The sequence below is a fragment of the Oncorhynchus mykiss genome, chromosome 17 (assembly GCF_013265735.2).
Source record: "Oncorhynchus mykiss isolate Arlee chromosome 17, USDA_OmykA_1.1, whole genome shotgun sequence".
In the NCBI taxonomy this organism is placed as follows: domain Eukaryota; kingdom Metazoa; phylum Chordata; class Actinopteri; order Salmoniformes; family Salmonidae; genus Oncorhynchus; species Oncorhynchus mykiss.
The window spans coordinates 5,045,830-5,061,393 of NC_048581.1; the positions used below are offsets into that span (position 1 = coordinate 5,045,830).

Sequence of the window (15,564 nt, forward strand, 5' to 3'; positions counted from 1 at the left end):
GCTTTGCAAGGGAGAAAATAAGCAATGTTGTGTGTCGCGGATGGGGTTCCAACTCAATAGTGTAGTCCATCGCCTTAACCAACCAGCCACCAAGTCCTGTGCCCACGCGGTGGCAGTTGCACCTCCTACCGGTGTTTTATCACGTCAAAGCCTTGATTGGAAACAAGGAAACTTGGGCTGGGCTGTGCGATGTCCCAGCAGTCCATTTTAACAGTGGGTACTGTGGACGAGCTGTCCAGAGAACTGGATTTAAGGACCCAGTCTTTCGGAGGTGTCGGTTCAAAGTCCACCGCTGCAACTTTTTCTCAACAGAAAACTGTAATGTAATTTCAAGCAAGTCCACCAAGGACACCGGACAAATAAAGGGAATCCATCCTTTACCCTAATTCCCTCGTCTGTTTTTGAAATTATCTGCTGTGTTTTTCAGATTCAATCTGCTTCAGACATAAAAGCAGAAACTAATTTTCAGTGTACACAATGGAAGGAAGAGCAACATGAGACAAATCAAGATTTTTAAAAAGAGAATCAAAAAAAGATGAAGGACGCAAGAGCAACATGAGATACATAAAGATTTTAAAGAAGAAAATGAAAAAGAAGACTAAAATACAAGGAAGTGCAGACGCTCTAGGTAACTGACGAGAAAGTGTGAATATTTTGCCAGAGTTGGGTAGTGTGGCCGAGCGGTCTAAGGCGCTGGATTAAGGCTCCAGTCTCTAAGGAGGCGTGGGTTCAAATCCCACCACTGCCATCTTTATTGAGTTTGTTTGTGCAAGCTATCACATGTTCTGCTTTATTTCAGCGTTTTTACTTTCATGTAGGGCCATGCAAGGGAGAAAAGAAGCAATGTTGTGTGTCACGGATGGGGTTCCAACTCAATAGTGTAGTCCATCGCCTTAACCAACCAGCCACCAAGTCCTGTGCCCCCACGGTGGCAGTTGCACCTCCTTCGGTAGTTGTTCACGTCAAATCCTTGATTGGAAAAAAGTAAAGTTGTGATGGTCTGTGCGATGACCAAGCAGTCCATTTTAACAGTGGGAACTGTGGCCGAGCTGTCCAGAGAACTGGATTTAAGGACCCAGTCTTTCGGAGGTGTCGGTTCAAAGTCCACCGCTGCAAGTTTTTCTCAACAGAAAACTGTAATGTAATTTCAAACAAGGCCACCAAGGACACCGGAAAACAAAGGGAATCCAGCCTTTACCCTAATTCCCACGTCTGTTATTGCAATTATCTGACGTGTTTTTCTAATTCAATCTGCTTCAGACATAAAAGCAGAAACTAATTCTAAGTTTATACGATGGAAGAAAGAGCAACATCAGATAAATTAAGATTTTTAAAAAGAGAATCAAAAAAAGATGAAGGACGCAAGAGCAACATGAGATACATTAAGATTTTAAAGAAGAAAATGAAAAAGAAGACTAAAATACAGGGGGGTGCAGACGCTCTAGGTAACTGACGAGAAAGTGTGAATATTTTGCCAGAGCTGGGTAGTGTGGCCGAGCGGTCTAAGGCGCTGGATTAAGGCTCCAGTCTTTAAGGAGGCGTGGGTTCAAATCCCACCACTGCCATCTTTATTGAGTTTGTTTGCGCAAGCTATCACATGTTCTGCTTTATTTCAGTGTTTTTACTTTCATGCAGGGCTTTGCAAGGGAGAAAAGAAGCACTGTTGTGTGTCGCGGATGGGGTTCCAACTCAATAGTGTAGTCCATCGCCTTAACCAACCAGCCACCAAGTCCTGTGCCCACGCGGTGGCAGTTGCACCTCCTACCGGTGGTTTATCACGTCAAAGCCTTGATTGGAAACAAGGAAACTTGGGCTGGGCTGTGCGATGTCCCAGCAGTCCATTTTAACAGTGGGTACTGTGAACGAGCTGTCCAGAGAACTGGATTTAAGGACCCAGTCTTTCGGAGGTGTCGGTTCAAAGTCCACCGCTGCAACTTTTTCTCAACAGAAAACTGTAATGTAATTTCAAACAAGGCCACCAAGGACACCGGACAAATAAAGGGAATCCAGCCTTTACCCTAATTCCCACGTCTGTTATTGCAATTATCTGCCGTGTTTTTCTAATTCAATCTGCTTCAGACATAAAAGCAGAAACTAATTCTAAGTTTATCCGATGGAAGAAAGAGCAACATCAGATAAATTAAGATTTTTAAAAAGAGAATCAAAAAAAGATGAAGGACGCAAGAGCAACATGAGATACATAAAGATTTTAAAGAAGAAAATGAAAAAGAAGACTAAACTACAAGGGAGTGCAGACGCTCTAGGTAACTGACGAGAAAGTGTGAATATTTTGCCAGAGCTGGGTAGTGTGGCCGAGCAGTCTAAGGCGCTGGATTAAGGCTCCAGTCTCTAAGGAGGCGTGGGTTCAAATCCCACCACTGCCATCTTTATTGAATTTGTTTGCACAAGCTATCACATGTTCTTCTTTATTTCAGCGTTTTTACTTTCATGCAGGGCCATGCAAGGGAGAAAAGAAGCAATGTTGTGTGTCACGGATGGGGATCCGACTCAATAGTGTAGTCCATCGCCTTAACCAACCAGCCACCAAGTCCTGTGCCCCCGCAGTGGCAGTTGCACCTCCTACCGGTGGTTGTTCACGTCAAATCCTTGATTGGAAAAAAGGAAAGTTGTGATGGTCTGTGCGACGACCAAGCAGTCCATTTTAACAGTGGGTACTGTGAACGAGCTGTCCAGAGAACTGGATTTAAGGACCCAGTCTTTCGGAGGTGTCGGTTCAAAGTCCACCGCTGTAACTTTTTCTCAACAGAAAACTGTAATGTAATTTCAAACAAGGCCACCAAGGACACCGGACAAATAAAGGGAATCCAGCCTTTACCCTAATTCCCACGTCTGTTATTGCAATTATCTGCCGTGTTTTTCTAATTCAATCTGCTTCAGACATAAAAGCAGAAACTAATTCTAAGTTTATCCGATGGAAGAAAGAGCAACATCAGATAAATTAAGATTTTTAAAAAGAGAATCAAAAAAAGATGAAGGACGCAAGAGCAACATGAGATACATAAAGATTTTAAAGAAGAAAATGAAAAAGAAGACTAAACTACAAGGGAGTGCAGACGCTCTAGGTAACTGACGAGAAAGTGTGAATATTTTGCCAGAGCTGGGTAGTGTGGCCGAGCAGTCTAAGGCGCTGGATTAAGGCTCCAGTCTCTAAGGAGGCGTGGGTTCAAATCCCACCACTGCCATCTTTATTGAATTTGTTTGCACAAGCTATCACATGTTCTTCTTTATTTCAGCGTTTTTACTTTCATGCAGGGCCATGCAAGGGAGAAAAGAAGCAATGTTGTGTGTCACGGATGGGGATCCGACTCAATAGTGTAGTCCATCGCCTTAACCAACCAGCCACCAAGTCCTGTGCCCCCGCAGTGGCAGTTGCACCTCCTACCGGTGGTTGTTCACGTCAAATCCTTGATTGGAAAAAAGGAAAGTTGTGATGGTCTGTGCGACGACCAAGCAGTCCATTTTAACAGTGGGAACTGTGGCCGAGTTGTCCAGAGAACTGGATTTAAGGACCCAGTCTTTCGGAGGTGTCGGTTCAAAGTCCACCGCTGTAACTTTTTCTCAACAGAAAACTGTAATGTAATTTCAAACAAGGCCACCAAGGACACAGGACAAATAAAGGGAATCCAGCCTTTACCCCAATTCCCACGTCTGTTATTGCAATTATCTGCTGTGTTTTTCTAATTCAATCTCCTTCAGACATAAAAGCAGAAACTAATTCTAAGTTTATACGATGGAAGAAAGAGCAACATCAGATAAATTAAGATTTTTAAAAAGAGAATCAAAAAAGATGAAGGACGCAAGAGCAACATGAGAAACATAAAGATTTTCAAGAAGAAAATGAAAAAGAAGACTAAAATACAAGGGAGTGCAGACGCTCTAGGTAACTGACGAGAAAGTGTGAATATTTTGCCAGAGCTGGGTAGTGTGGCCGAGCGGTCTAAGGCGCTGGATTAAGGCTCCAGTCTCTACGGAGGCGTGGGTTCAAATCCCACCACTGCCATCTTTATTGAGTTTGTTTGTGCAAGCTATCACATGTTCTGCTTTATTTCAGCGTTTTTACTTTCATGCAGGGCCATGCAAGGGAGAAAAGAAGCAATGTTGTGTGTCACGGATGGGGTTCCAACTCAATAGTGTAGTCCATCGCCTTAACCAACCAGCCACCAAGTCCTGTGCCCCCACGGTGGCAGTTGCACCTCCTTCGGTAGTTGTTCACGTCAAATCCTTGATTGGAAAAAAGGAAAGTTGTGATGGTCTGTGCGACGACCAAGCAGTCCATTTTAACAGTGGGTACTGTGTCCGAGCTGTCCAGAGAACTGGATTTAAGGACCCAGTCTTTCGGAGGTGTCGGTTCAAAGTCCACCGCTGCAACTTTTTCTCAACAGAAAACTGTCATGTGATTTCAAACAAGGCCACCAAGGACACCGGACAAATAAAGGGAATCCAGCCTTTACCCTAATTCCCACGTCTGTTATTGCAATTATCTGCCGTGTTTTTCTAATTCAGTCTGCTTCAGACATAAAAGCAGAAGCGAATTCTAAGTTTATACGATGGAAGAAAGAGCAACATCAGATAAATTAAGATTTTTAAAAAGAGAATCAAAAAAAGATTAAGGACGCAAGAGCAACATGAGATACATAAAGATTTTAAAGAAGAAAATGAAAAAGAAGACTAAAATACAAGGGAGTGCAGACGCTCTAGGTAACTGACGAGAAAGTGTGGAAATCTTGCCAGAGCTGGGTAGTGTGGCCGAGCGGTCTAAGGCGCTGGATTTAGGCTCCAGTCTCTAAGGAGGCGTGGGTTCAAATCCCACTCCTGCCATCTTTATTGAGTTTGTTTGCGCAAGCTATCACATGTTCTGCTTTATTTCAGCGTTTTTACTTTCATGTAGGGCCATGCAAGGGAGAAAAGAAGCAATGTTGTGTGTCACGGATGGGGTTCCAACTCAATAGTGTAGTCCGTCGCCTTAACCAACCAGCCACCAAGTCCTGTGCTCTCACGGTGGCAGTTGCACCTCCTACCGTTGGTTGTTCATGTCAAATCCCTGATTGGAAAAAAGGAAAGTTGTGATGGTCTGTGGGACGACCCAGCAATCCATTTTAACAGTTGGTACTGTGGGCGAGCTGTCCAGAGAACTGGATTTAAGGACCCAGTCTTTCAGAGGTGTCGGTTCAAAGTCCACCACTGCAACTTTTTCTCAACAGAAAACTGTAATGTAATTTCAAACAAGGCCACCAAGGACACCGGAAAATAAAGGGAATCCAGCCTTTACCCGAATTCCCACATCTGTTATTGCAATTATCTGCCGTGTTTTTCTAATTCAGTCTGCTTCAGACATAAAAGCAGAAGCGAATTCTAAGTTTATACGATGGAAGAAAGAGCAACATCAGATAAATTAAGATTTTTAAAAAGAGAATCAAAAAAAGATTAAGGACGCAAGAGCAACATGAGATACATAAAGATTTTAAAGAAGAAAATGAAAAAGAAGACTAAAATACAAAGGGAGTGCAGACGCTCTAGGTAACTGACGAGAAAGTGTGAATATTTTGCCAGAGTTGGGTAGTGTGGCCGAGCGGTCTAAGGCGCTGGATTAAGGCTCCAGTCTCTAAGGAGGCGTGGGTTCAAATCCCACCACTGCCATCTTTATTGAGTTTGTTTGCGCAAGCTATCACATGTTCTGCTTTATTTCAGCGTTTTTACTTTCATGTAGGGCCATGCAAGGGAGAAAAGAAGCAATGTTGTGTGTCACGGATGGGGTTCCAACTCAATAGTGTAGTCCGTCGCCTTAACCAACCAGCCACGAAGTCCTGTGCTCTCACGGTGGCAGTTGCACCTCCTACCGGTGGTTGTTCATGTCAAATCCTTGATTGGAAAAAAGGAAAGTTGTGATGGTCTGTGCGACGACCCAGCAGTCCATTTTAACAGTTGGTACTGTGGCCGAGCTGTCCAGAGAACTGGATTTAAGGACCCAGTCTTTCGGAGGTGTCGGTTCAAAGTCCGCCGTTGCAACTTTTTCTCAACAGAAAACTGTAATGTAATTTCAAACAAGGCCACCAAGGACACCGGACATATAAAGGGAATCCAGCCTTTACCCTAATTCCCACGTCTGTTATTGCAATTATCTGCTGTGATTTTCCAATTCAATCTGCTTCAGACATAAAAGCAGAAACTAATTCTAAGTTTATACGATGGAAGAAAGAGCAACATCAGATAAATTAAGATTTTTAAAAAGAGAATCAAAAAAAGATGAAGGACGCAAGAGCAACATGAGATACATAAAGATTTTTAAGAAGAAAATGAAAAAGAAGACTAAAATACAAGGGAGTGCAGACGCTCTAGGTAACTGATTAGAAAGTGTGAATATTTTGCCAGAGCTGGGTAGTGTGGCCGAGCGGTCTAAGGCGCTGGATTTAGGCTCCAGTCTCTAAGGAGGCGTGGGTTCAAATCCCACCACTGCCATCTTTATTGAGTTTGTTTGAACAAGCTATCACATGTTCTGCTTTATTTCAGCGTTTTTACTTTCATGCAGGGCCATGCAAGGGAGAAAAGAAGCAAAGTTGTGTGTCACGGATGGGGTTCCAACTCAATAGTGTAGTCCATCGCCTTAACCAACCAGCCACCAAGTCCTGTGCCCCCGCGGTGGCAGTTGCACCTCCTACCGGTGGTTGTTCACGTCAAAGCCTAGATTGTAAACAAGGAAAGTTGGGCTGGGCTGTGCGATGACCTAGCAGTCCATTTTAACAGTGGGTACTGTGGCCAAGCTGTCCAGAGAACTGTATTTAAGGATCCAGTCTTTCAGAGGTGTGGGTTCAAAGTCCACCGCTTTAACTTTTTCTCAACAAAAAACTGTAATGTAATTTCAAACAAGGCCACCAAGGACACCGGACAAATAAAGGGAATCCATCCTTTACCCTAATTCCCACCTCTGTTTTTGAAAAAATTCTGCTGTGTTTTTCAGATTCAATCTGCTTCAGACATAAAAGCAGAAACGAATTTTCAGTGTACACAATGGAAGAAAGAGCAACATCAGATAAATTAAGATTTTTAAAAAGAGAATCAAAAAAAGATGAAGGACGCAAGAGCAACATGAGATACATAAAGATTTTTAAGAAGAAAATGAAAAAGAAGACTAAAATACAAGGGAGTGCAGACGCTCTAGGTAACTGACGAGAAAGTGTGGAAGCTTGCCAGAGTTGGGTAGTGTGGCCGAGCGGTCTAAGGCGCTGAATTAAGGCTCCAGTCTCCAAGGAGGCGTGGGTTCAAATCCCACCACTTCCATCTTTATTGAGTTTGTTTGCGTAAGCTATCTCATGTTCTGCTTTATTTCAGCGTTTTTACTTTCATGTAGGGCCATGCAAGGGAGAAAAAAAGCAATGTTGTGTGTCACGGATGGGGTTCCAACTCAATAGTGTAGTCCGTCGCCTTAACCAACCAGCCACCAAGTCCTGTGCCCCCGCGGTGGCAGTTGCACCTCCTACCGGTGGTTGTTCATGTCAAATCCTTGATTGGAAAAAAGGAAAGTTGTGATGGTATGTGGGACGACCCAGCAGTCCATTTCAACAGTTGGTGCTGTGGCCGAGCTGTCCAGAGAACTGGATTTAAGTACCCAGTCTTTCGGAGGTGTGGGATCAAAGTCCACCGCTTTAACTTTTTCTCAACAGAAAACTGTAATGTAATTTCAAACAAGGCCACCAAGGACACCGGACAAATAAAGGGAATCCAGCCTTTACCCTAATTCCCACGTCTGTTATTGCAATTATCTGCCGTGTTTTTCTAATTCAATCTGCTTCAGACATAAAAGCAGAAACTAATTCTAAGTTTATACGATGGAAGAAAGAGCAACATCAGATAAATTAAGATTTTTAAAAAGAGACAAAAAAAGATGAAGGACGCAAGAGCAACATGAGATACATAAAGATTTTTAAGAAGAAAATTAAAAAGAAGACTGAAATACAAGGGAGTGCAGACGCTCTAGGTAACTGACGAGGAAGTGTGAATATTTTGCCACAGCTGGGTAGTGTGGCCGAGCAGTCTAAGGCGCTGGATTTAGGCTCCAGTCTCTAAGGAGGCGTGGGTTCAAATCCCACCACTGCAATCTTTATTGAGTTTGTTTGCGCAAGCTATCACATGTTCTGCTTTATTTCAGCGTTTTTACTTTCATGCAGGGCCGTGCAAGGGAGAAAAGAAGCAATGGTGTGTGTCACGGATCGGGTTCCAACTCAATAGTGTAGTCCATCGCCTTAACCAACCAGCCACCAAGTCCTGTGCCATCGCTGTGGCAATTGCACCTCCTACTGGTGGTTGTTCATGTCAATTCCTTGATTGGAAAAAAGGAAACTTGTGATGGTCTGTGCGACGACCAAGCAGTCCATTTTAACAGTGGGAACTGTGGCCGAGCTGTCCAGAGAACTGGATTTAAGGACCCAGTCTTTCGGAGGTGTCGGTTCAAAGTCCACCGCTGCCACTTTTTCTCAACAGAAAACTGTAATGTCATTTCAAACAAGGCCACCAAGAACACCGGAAAATAAAGGGAATCCAGCCTTTACCCTAATTCCCACGTCTGTTATTGCAATTATCTGCCGTGTTTTTCTAATTCAATCTGCTTCAGACATAAAAGCAGAAACTAATTCTAAGTTTATACGATGGAAGAAAGAGCAACATCAGATAAATTAAGATTTTTAGAAAGAGAATCAAAAAAAGATGAAGGACGCAAGAGCAACATGAGATACATAAAGATTTTAAAGAAGAAAATGAAAAAGAAGACTAAAATACAAGGAAGTGCAGACGCTCTAGGTAACTGACGAGAAAGTGTGAAAATCTTGCCAGAGCTGGGTAGTGTGGCCGAGCGGTCTAAGGCGCTGGATTTAGGCTCCAGTCTCTAAGGAGGCGTGGGTTCAAATCCCACCACTGCCATCTTTATTGAGTTTGTTTGCGCAAGCTATCACATGTTCTGCTTTATTTCAGCGTTTTTACTTTCATGCAGGGCCATGCAAGGGAGAAAAGAAGCAATGTTGTGTGTCACGGATGGGGTTCCAACTCAATAGTGTAGTCCGTCGCCTTAACCAACCAGCCACCAAGTCCTGTGCCCCCGCGCTGGCAATTGCACCTCCTACTGGTGGTTGTTCATGTCAATTCCTTGATTGGAAAAAAGGAAAGTTGTGATGGTCTGTGCGACGACCAAGCAGTCCATTTTAACAGTGGGAACTGTGGCCGAGCTGTCCAGAGAACTGGATTTAAGGACCCAGTCTTTCGGAGGTGTCGGTTCAAAGTCCACCGCTGCCACTTTTTCTCAACAGAAAACTGTAATGTCATTTCAAACAAGGCCACCAAGGACACCGGAAAATAAAGGGAATCCAGCCTTTACCCTCATTCCCACGTCTGTTATTGCTATTATCTGCCGTGTTTTTCTAATTCAATCTGCTTCAGACATGAAAGCAGAAACTAATTCTAAGTTTATACGATGGAAGAAAGAGCAACATCAGATAAATTAAGATTTTTAAAAAGAGAATTAAAAAAAAGATGAAGGACGCAAGAGCAACATGAGATACATAAAGATTTTAAAGAAGAAAATGAAAAAGAAGACTAAAATACAAGGAAGTGCAGACGCTCTAGGTAACTGACGAGAAAGTGTGAATATCTTGCCAGAGCTGGGTAGTGTGGCCGAGCGGTCTAAGGCGCTGGATTAAGGCTCCAGTCTCTAAGGAGGCGTGGGTTCAAATCCCACCACTGCCATCTTTATTGAGTTTGTTTGCGCAAGCTATCACATGTTCTGCTTTATTTCAGTGTTTTTACTTTCATGCAGGGCCATGCAAGGGAGAAAAGAAGCAATGTTGTGTGTCACGGATGGGGTTCAACTGACGAGAAAGTGTGAAAACCTGAAGTAGAGCTGGGTAGTGTGGCCGAGCGGTCTAAGGCGCTGGATTTAGGCTCCAGTCTCTAAGGAGGCGTGGGTTCAAATCCCACCACTGCCATCTTTATTGAGTTTGTTTGCGCAAGCTATCACATGTTCTGCTTTATTTCAGAGTTTTTACTTTCATGCAGGGCCATGCAAGGGAGAAAAGAAGCAATGTTGTGTGTCACGGATGGGGTTCAACTGACGAGAAAGTGTGAAAACCTGAAGTAGAGCTGGGTAGTGTGGCCGAGCGGTCTAAGGCGCTGGATTTAGGCCCCAGTCTCTAAGGAGGCGTGGGTTCAAATCCCACCACTGCCATCTTTATTGAGTTTGTTTGCGCAAGCTATCACATGTTCTGCTTTATTTCAGCGTTTTTACTTTCATGTAGGGCCATGCAAGGGAGAAAAGAAGCAATGTTGTGTGTCACGGATGGGGTTCCAACTCAATAGTGTAGTCCGTCGCCTTAACCAACCAGCCACCAAGTCCTGTGCTCTCACGGTGGCAGTTGCACCTCCTACCGGTGGTTGTTCATGTCAAATCCTTGATTGGAAAAAAGGAAAGTTGTGATGGTCTGTGGGACGACCCAGCAGTCCACTTTAACAGTTGGTACTGTGGCCGAGCTGTCCAGAGAACTGGATTTAAGGATCCAGTCTTTCAGAGGTGTGGGATCCAAGTCCACCGCTTTAACTTTTTCTCAACAGAAAACTGTAATGTAATTTCAAACAAGGCCAGCAAGGACACCGGAAAATAAAGGGAATCCAGCCTTTACCCTCATTCCCACGTCTATTATTGCTATTATCTGCCGTGTTTTTCTAATTCAATCTGCTTCAGACATAAAAGCAGAAACTAATTCTAAGTTTATACGATGAAAGAAAGAGCAACATCAGATAAATTAAGATTTTTAGAAAGAGAATCAAAAAAAGATGAAGGACGCAAGAGCAACATGAGATACATAAAGATTTTAAAGAAGAAAATGAAAAAGAAGACTAAAATACAAGGAAGTGCAGACGCTCTAGGTAACTGACGAGAAAGTTTGGAAATCTTGCCAGAGCTGGGTAGTGTGGCCGAGCGGTCTAAGGCGCTGGATTAAGGCTCCAGTCTCTAAGGAGGCGTGTGTTCAAATCCCACCACTGCCATCTTTATTGAGTTTGTTTGCGCAAGCTATCACATGTTCTGCTTTATTTCAGTGTTTTTACTTTCATGCAGGGCCATGCAAGGGAGAAAAGAAGCAATGTTGTGTGTCACGGATGGGGTTCAACTGACGAGAAAGTGTGAAAACCTGAAGTAGAGCTGGGTAGTGTGGCCGAGCGGTCTAAGGCGCTGGATTTAGGCTCCAGTCTCTAAGGAGGCGTGGGTTCAAATCCCACCACTGCCATCTTTATTGAGTTTGTTTGCGCAAGCTATCACATGTTCTGCTTTATTTCAGAGTTTTTACTTTCATGCAGGGCCATGCAAGGGAGAAAAGAAGCAATGTTGTGTGTCACGGATGGGGTTCAACTGACGAGAAAGTGTGAAAACCTGAAGTAGAGCTGGGTAGTGTGGCCGAGCGGTCTAAGGCGCTGGATTTAGGCTCCAGTCTCTAAGGAGGCGTGGGTTCAAATCCCACCACTGCCATCTTTATTGAGTTTGTTTGCGCAAGCTATCACATGTTCTGCTTTATTTCAGAGTTTTTACTTTCATGCAGGGCCATGCAAGGGAGAAAATAAGCAATGTTGTGTGTCACGGATGGGGATCCGACTCAATAGTGTAGTCCATCGCCTTAACCAACCAGCCACCAAGTCCTGTGCCCCCGCAGTGGCAGTTGCACCTCCTACCGGTGGTTGTTCACGTCTAATCCTTGATTGGAAAAAAGGAAAGTTGTGATGGTCTGTGCGACGACCAAGCAGTCCATTTTAACAGTTGGTACTGTGGCCGAGCTGTCCAGAGAACTGGATTTAAGGACCCAGTTTTTCGGAGGTGTCGGTTCAAAGTCCACCGCTTTAACTTTTTCTCAACAGAAAACTGTAATGTCATTTCAAACAAGGCCACCAAGGACACCGGACAAATAAAGGGAATCCAGCCTTTACCCTAATTCCCACGTCTGTTATTGCAATTATCTGCCATGTTTTTCTAATTCAATCTGCTTCAGATATAAAAGCAGAAACTAATTCTCAGTTTATACGATGAAAGAAAGAGCAACATCAGATAAATTAACATTTTTAGAAAGAGAATCAAAAAAAGATGAAGGACGCAAGAACAACATGAGATACATAAAGATTTTAAAGAAGAAAATGAAAAAGAAGACTGAAATACAAGGGAGTGCAGACGCTCTAGGTAACTGACGAGAAAGTGTGAATATTTTGCCACAGCTGGGTAGTGTGGCCGAGCGGTCTAAGGCGCTGGATTAAGGCTCCAGTCTCTAAGGAGGCGTGGGTTCAAATCCCACCACTGCCATCTTTATTGAGTTTGTTTGCGCAAGCTATCACATGTTCTGCTTTATTTCAGAGTTTTTACTTTCATGCAGGGCCATGCAAGGGAGAAAATAAGCAATGTTGTGTGTCACGGATGGGGATCCGACTCAATAGTGTAGTCCATCGCCTTAACCAACCAGCCACCAAGTCCTGTGCCCCCGCAGTGGCAGTTGCACCTCCTACCGGTGGTTGTTCACGTCAAATCCTTGATTGGAAAAAAGGAAAGTTGTGATGGTCTGTGCGACGAACAAGCAGTCCATTTTAACAGTGGGTCTAAGGCGCTGGATTTAGGCTCCAGTCTCTAAGGAGGCGTGGGTTCAAATCCCACCACTGCCATCTTTATTGAGTTTTTTTGCGCAAGCTATTACATTTTCTGCTTTGTTTCAGGGTTTTTACTTTCATGCAGGGCCGTGCAAGGGAGAAAAGAAGCAATGTTGTGTGTCACGGATGGGGTTCCAACTCATTAGTGTAGTCCATCACCTTAACCAATTAGCCACCAAGTCCTGTGCCCTCGCTGTGGCAGTTGCACCTCCTACCGGGGGTTGTTCACGTCAAATCCTTGATTGGAAAAAAGGAAAGTTGTGATGGTCTGTGCGATGACCAAGCAGTCAATTTTAACAGTGGGAACTGTGGCCGAGCTGTCCAGAGAACTGGATTTAAGGACCCAGTCTTTCGGAGGTGTCGGTTCAAAGTCCACCGCTACAACATCTTCTCAACAGAAAACTGTAATGTAATTTCAAACAAGGCCACCAAGGACACCGGACAAATAAAGGGAATCCAGCCTTTACCCTAATTCCCACGTCTGTAATTGCAATTATCTGCTGTGTTTTTCTAATTCAATCTGCTTCAGACAAAAAAGCAGAAACTAATTCTAAGTGTATCCGATGGAAGAAAGAGCAACATCAGATAAATTAAGATTTTTAAAAAGATAATCAAAAAAAGATGAAGGACGCAAGAGCAACATGAGATACATAAAGATTTTAAAGAAGAAAATGAAAAAGAAGACTAAAATACAAGGGAGTGCAGACGCTCTAGGTAACTGAGGAGAAAGTGGGGAAATTTTGCCAGAGCTGGGTAGTGTGGCCGAGCGGTCTAAGGCGCTGGATTTAGGCTCCAGTCTCTAAGGGGGCGTGGGTTCAAATCCCACCACTGCCATCTTTATTGAGTTTGTTTGCGCAAGCTATCACATGTTCTGCTTTATTTCAGCGTTTTTACTTTCATGCAGGGCCATGCAAGGGAGAAAAAAACAAATGTTGTGTGTCACGGATGGGGTTCCAACTCAATAGTGTAGTCCATCGCCTTAACCAACCAGCCACCAAGTCCTGTGCCCCCTCGGTGGCAGTTGCACCTCCTACCGGTGGTTGTTCACGTCAAAGACTTGATTGTAAACAAGGAAAGTTGGCCTGGGCTGTGCGACGACCTAGCAGTCCATTTTAACAGTGGGTACTGTGGCCAAGCTGTCCAGAGAACTGTATTTAATGATCCAGTCTTTCAGAGGTGTGGGTTCAAAGTCCACCGCTTTAACTTTTTCTCAACAGAAAACTGTAATGTAATTTCAAGCAAGGCCACCAAGGACACCGGACAAATAAAGGGAATCCAGCCTTTACCCTAATTCCCACCTCTGTTTTTGAAATTATCTGCTGTGTTTTTCAGATTCAATCTGCTTCAGACATAAAAGCAGAAACACATTTTCAGTGTACACAATGGAAGAAAGAGCAACATGAGATTTTTAAAAAGAGAATCAAAAAAAGATGAAGGACGCATGAAGATTTTAAAGAAGAAAATGAAAAAGAAGACAGTGCAGACGCTCTGGTAACTGACGAGAAAGTGTGAATATTCTGCCGAGTGGTCTAAGGCGCTGGATTTAGTCTCTATGGAGGCGTGGATTCAAATCGCACCACTGCCATCTTTATTGAGTTTGTTTGCGCAAGCTATCACATGTTCTGCTTTATTTATTTTTATTTATTTTTTTATTTTGAATTTTACCCCTTTTTCTCCCCAATTTCGTAGTATCCACTATCTTGTCTCATTGCTACAACTCCCGTACGGGTTCGGGAGAGACAAAGGTTGAAAGTCATGCGTCTTCCGATACACAACCAACCAAGCCGCTGCTTCTTTAACACAGCGCACATCCAACCCGGAAGCCAGCCGCACCAAACACCGTGCACCTGGCCACCTTGGCTAGCGCACAGGAGTCGCTGGTGCGTGATGAGACAAGGACACCCGTACCGACCAAGCCCTCCCTAACCCGGGCGACGCTAGGCCAATTGTGCGTCGCCCCACAGACCTCCCGGATGGGGTTCCAACTCAATGTTGTAGTCCATCTCCTTAACCAACCAGCCACCAAGTCCTGTGCCCCCGCGATGGAAGTTGCACCTCCTACCGGTGGTTGTTCACGTCAAATCCTTGATTGGAAAAAAGGAAAGTTGTGATGGTCTGTTGGACGACCCAGCAGTCCATTTTAACAGTTGGTACTGTGGCCGAGCTGTCCAGAGAACTGGATTTAAGGACCCAGTCTTTCGGAGGTGTCGGTTCAAAGTCCACCGCTGCAACTTTTTCTCAACAGAAAACTGTAATGTAATTTCAAACAAGGCCACCAAGGACACCGGAAAATAAAGGGAATCCAGCCTTTACCCTAATTCCCACGTCTGTTATTGCAATTATCTGCCGTGTTTTTCTAATTCAATCTGCTTCAGACATAAAAGCAGAAACTATTTCTAAGTTTATACGATGGAAGAAAGAGCAACATCAGATAAATTAAGATTTTTAAAAAGAGAATCAAAAAAAGATGAAGGACGCAAGAGCAACATGAGATACATAAAGATTTTAAAGAAGAAAATGAAAAAGAAGACTAAAATACAAGGAAGTGCAGACGCTCTAGGTAACTGACGAGAAAGTGTGAATATTTTGCCAGAGCTGGGTAGTGTGGCCGAGTGGTCTAAGGCGCTGGATTTAGTCTCTAGTCTCTAAGGAGGCGTGGGTTCAAATCCCACCACTGCCATCTTTATTGAGTTTGTTTGCGCATGTTCTGCTTTATTTCAGCATTTTTACTTTCATGCAGGGCCATGCAAGGGAGAAAAGAAGCAATGTTGTGTTTCACGGATCGGGTTCCAACTCAATAGTGTAGTCCATTGCCTTAACCAACCAGCCACCAAGTCCTGTGCTCTCACGGTGGCAGTTGCACCTCCAATCGGTGGTTGTTCA

General features: G+C 43.9%; 20 non-coding genes across 20 annotated transcripts; all 20 read left to right on the top strand.

Annotated features, from left to right (window-relative positions):
* The first annotated feature begins 666 nt into the window (after positions 1–666).
* trnal-aag lies at positions 667–748 on the top strand. The gene has a single exon. It is a non-coding gene; the product is annotated as a tRNA-Leu (tRNA).
* A 735-nt stretch (positions 749–1,483) lies between these two features.
* trnal-uag lies at positions 1,484–1,565 on the top strand. The gene has a single exon. It is a non-coding gene; the product is annotated as a tRNA-Leu (tRNA).
* Positions 1,566–2,302: 737 nt separating this feature from the next.
* Positions 2,303–2,384, top strand: trnal-aag. The gene has a single exon. It is a non-coding gene; the product is annotated as a tRNA-Leu (tRNA).
* A 737-nt stretch (positions 2,385–3,121) lies between these two features.
* Positions 3,122–3,203, top strand: trnal-aag. The gene has a single exon. It is a non-coding gene; the product is annotated as a tRNA-Leu (tRNA).
* A 736-nt stretch (positions 3,204–3,939) lies between these two features.
* On the top strand, positions 3,940–4,021 carry trnal-aag. The gene has a single exon. It is a non-coding gene; the product is annotated as a tRNA-Leu (tRNA).
* Positions 4,022–4,757: 736 nt separating this feature from the next.
* Positions 4,758–4,839, top strand: trnal-aag. The gene has a single exon. It is a non-coding gene; the product is annotated as a tRNA-Leu (tRNA).
* A 737-nt stretch (positions 4,840–5,576) lies between these two features.
* On the top strand, positions 5,577–5,658 carry trnal-aag. The gene has a single exon. It is a non-coding gene; the product is annotated as a tRNA-Leu (tRNA).
* Positions 5,659–6,395: 737 nt separating this feature from the next.
* On the top strand, positions 6,396–6,477 carry trnal-uag. The gene has a single exon. It is a non-coding gene; the product is annotated as a tRNA-Leu (tRNA).
* Positions 6,478–7,214: 737 nt separating this feature from the next.
* On the top strand, positions 7,215–7,296 carry trnal-aag. Its single transcript has one exon. It is a non-coding gene; the product is annotated as a tRNA-Leu (tRNA).
* A 735-nt stretch (positions 7,297–8,031) lies between these two features.
* trnal-uag lies at positions 8,032–8,116 on the top strand. The gene has a single exon. It is a non-coding gene; the product is annotated as a tRNA-Leu (tRNA).
* Positions 8,117–8,849: 733 nt separating this feature from the next.
* On the top strand, positions 8,850–8,931 carry trnal-uag. The gene has a single exon. It is a non-coding gene; the product is annotated as a tRNA-Leu (tRNA).
* A 737-nt stretch (positions 8,932–9,668) lies between these two features.
* trnal-aag lies at positions 9,669–9,750 on the top strand. Its single transcript has one exon. It is a non-coding gene; the product is annotated as a tRNA-Leu (tRNA).
* A 157-nt stretch (positions 9,751–9,907) lies between these two features.
* Positions 9,908–9,989, top strand: trnal-uag. Its single transcript has one exon. It is a non-coding gene; the product is annotated as a tRNA-Leu (tRNA).
* A 157-nt stretch (positions 9,990–10,146) lies between these two features.
* Positions 10,147–10,228, top strand: trnal-uag. The gene has a single exon. It is a non-coding gene; the product is annotated as a tRNA-Leu (tRNA).
* Positions 10,229–10,964: 736 nt separating this feature from the next.
* Positions 10,965–11,046, top strand: trnal-aag. Its single transcript has one exon. It is a non-coding gene; the product is annotated as a tRNA-Leu (tRNA).
* Positions 11,047–11,203: 157 nt separating this feature from the next.
* Positions 11,204–11,285, top strand: trnal-uag. Its single transcript has one exon. It is a non-coding gene; the product is annotated as a tRNA-Leu (tRNA).
* Positions 11,286–11,442: 157 nt separating this feature from the next.
* On the top strand, positions 11,443–11,524 carry trnal-uag. Its single transcript has one exon. It is a non-coding gene; the product is annotated as a tRNA-Leu (tRNA).
* A 737-nt stretch (positions 11,525–12,261) lies between these two features.
* trnal-aag lies at positions 12,262–12,343 on the top strand. The gene has a single exon. It is a non-coding gene; the product is annotated as a tRNA-Leu (tRNA).
* Positions 12,344–13,433: 1,090 nt separating this feature from the next.
* Positions 13,434–13,515, top strand: trnal-uag. Its single transcript has one exon. It is a non-coding gene; the product is annotated as a tRNA-Leu (tRNA).
* Positions 13,516–15,279: 1,764 nt separating this feature from the next.
* trnal-uag lies at positions 15,280–15,361 on the top strand. The gene has a single exon. It is a non-coding gene; the product is annotated as a tRNA-Leu (tRNA).
* The last annotated feature ends 203 nt before the right edge of the window (positions 15,362–15,564 follow it).